The sequence below is a fragment of the Alosa alosa genome, chromosome 9 (assembly GCF_017589495.1).
Source record: "Alosa alosa isolate M-15738 ecotype Scorff River chromosome 9, AALO_Geno_1.1, whole genome shotgun sequence".
Taxonomy (NCBI): domain Eukaryota; kingdom Metazoa; phylum Chordata; class Actinopteri; order Clupeiformes; family Clupeidae; genus Alosa; species Alosa alosa.
Genome location: NC_063197.1, coordinates 32,297,815 through 32,300,724, shown reverse-complemented (window position 1 = coordinate 32,300,724; position 2,910 = coordinate 32,297,815).

The window sequence follows — 2,910 nt, the reverse complement described above, 5'->3', positions numbered from 1 at the left end:
CCACTATGTGGATACTGTTTTAGAATTGATTTAGATTAAGTGTTAGTTAGTATAATTTGTATTTTAGTATATTTAGTATATTCTACTCTTGTATTTTAGTATATTTAGTATATTCTACTCTTTAGTATATCTTCTACTGTCCTTATTGCTTAGTTGTGTTTTTTATATTATATACTTTTAATTACTTTTTCTGCTGTTAGTGAATGTGTGTGTGTTGTCTGTATGCTACTGAGACCTTAAATTTCCCCTGGGGATCTATCTATCTATCTATCTATCTATCTACATGTGTGTGTGTGTGTGTGTGTGTGTGTGTGTGTGTGTGTGTGTGTGTGTGTGTGTGTGTGTGTGTGTGTGTAAGGTGAGAGAGAGGGAGAGAGAGAAAAGAGAGAGAGTGTGTGAGTGTGTGACATACCTCTCCCTAATTAGCACTCTTTTCTCCTGCAGACCTTTGGGCTGTGTGTGTGGGTTTGACAACAGCACTGTAGATTTAGAGTGATCAGTGTGCCTTCTGTGGAGAACGCTGACGTCAGCTCATGCTAACTCGGCTCATGCTAACTCTTTAGCAGATGAAAGGCCTGTATCTCCTGACGTCAGCTCATGCTAACTCGGCTCATGCTAACTCTTAGCAGATGAAAGGCCTGTATCTCCTGACGTCAGCTCATGCTAACTCTTAGCAGATGAAAGGCCTGTATCTCCTGACGTCAGCTCATGAGTTGCATGCATTAAGGGCATCCTAAGCAATATGAATTGCATGCATTAAGGGCATCATAAGTTTTTTTCCCTTAATAGCAGCTTCAAAGCCATGTTGATGCTAAATCAACACCTTATAACACATACATCCCGCCTACCAACAACACCAGCGATAAGAACGCGGCTCTTAGTGAACTGTACCAGGCTGTCAGTGAACAACAGACGGCACACCCAGACGGTTTCACCATCTTCACTGGAGATTTTAACCATGCTGATCTCAAAACTGTACTTCCAAAGCTACACCAGCATGTTGATTTTCCAACAAGAGGAGATAACATCCTGGACCTGGTCTACACTACACACAAAGGAGCATACAAAGCCACCCCCCTCCCCCACATTGGACTTTCAGACCATATCACTGTTATGCTAATGCCCGCGATACAGACAAAGGGTAAAGCGAACAAACCGGTTCGTAAGCAGGTAAAAGTGTGGGCCTGAGGGAGCCTCTGATGCTCTTCAAGACTGCTTTGACACAACAGACTGGGAAATGTTTAAGCAGGCAGCCACTTACAACAACCGGACAGACATAGAGGAGTATACAGACACTGTAACCTCTTACATCACCAAATGCATCGATGATGTGACCCACAAAAAAAGACATCATCACTGGCTAACTGGAAGCCATGGCTGACAGGGGATGTCCTCAGGCTGCTGAGGGCCAGAGACAAAGCCTACAGAGCTGGGGATGAAGCTGGCATGAAAACAGCGAGAGCCAACCTGTCCCGTGGCATAAAGGAAGCAAAAAAGGAATACACTCACAAGATAACCACCCACTTCAAAGACAGCAGGAACACACAAAGCCTATGGCAGGGCATTCAGGCCCTCACGGACTACAAGCCCGCGCCACAGAGCTGTGAGAGCAACATCCCTCTGCTCAACAACCTGAACCGCTTCTTTGCTCGCTTTGAAGCACAAACAGCACCTGCCCACAGAAGACCCATCCCCTCTACATGAGCAGCCCCTGTGCCTCTCTGCTGACAGCGTGAAGAGGACACTTGCTGCTATCAACACCCGTGAAGGCAACAGGTCCAGACAACATCCTAGGTCGTGGCGCTGAAGGACTGCGCGGGGGCTTAAGGATGTCTTCACAGACATCTTTAACACTTCCCTGAAGCAAGCCATCGTCCCATCATGTTTCAAAGCTGCCACCATCATACCTGTGCCGAAGAAAACTGCTCCATCCTGCTTCAATGACTACCGCCCTGTGGCACTGACACCCATCATCATGAAGTGCTTCGAGCGGCTTGTCATGTCACATTTCAAAGCCATTCTCCCCCACCCTGGACCCCTTCCAGTTTGCATACCGAGCCAAGCGGTCTACAGAGGATGCAATCTGCTCTGCCCTCCACCCAGCCCCTCACCCACCTGGAAAAAAAAGAGACTCATATGTGAGATTGCTGTTTATAGACTTCAGTTCTGCATTCAACACCATAATACCACAACAACTCATCTGCAAACTTGACAAACTGGGACTCAGTACCTACCTCTGCAACTGGCTACTGGACTTCCCTCTGTCAGAGGCCCCAAGTAGTAACGTGTTGGCAACAATACCTCAAGCAGCATCACACTGAGCACAGGGCCCCCCCAAGGCTGCGTGCTCAGTCCGCTGCTCTTCACCCTGCTGACGATGACTGCACTGCAACCTACAGCAACGATCACATAGTGAAATTTGCTGACGACACAATCTCTGGTGGGTCTCATCACTAAAGGGCGACGAGACTCAATACAGGTTGGAGGTCGACCATCTGACCATGCGGGTGCAGGGACAACAACCTCCTGCTGAACGCCAGCAAGACCAAAGAGATTGTTGTTGACTTCCGGAGAGGTCACACCCAACACCTGCCACTGACCATCGACGGTGCTGTGGTGGAGAGAGAGCGAGCAGCACCAAATTCCTGGGGGTGCACATCAGTGAAGACCTCTCCTGGACCACCAACACTGCATCACTGGCGAAGAGAGCTCAGCGCCGCCTGTACTTCCTATGAAACTCAGGCGAGCAAGTGCTCCACCAGCCATCATGACCACATTCTACCGAGGCACCATTGAGAGCATCCTCTCCAGCTGTATCGCTGTGTGGGGCTTGAAGCTGCACTGAATACAACAGGAAAGCCCTGCAGCATAGTGAACACAGCTGGAAGGATTATTGGTGCTTCACTCCCT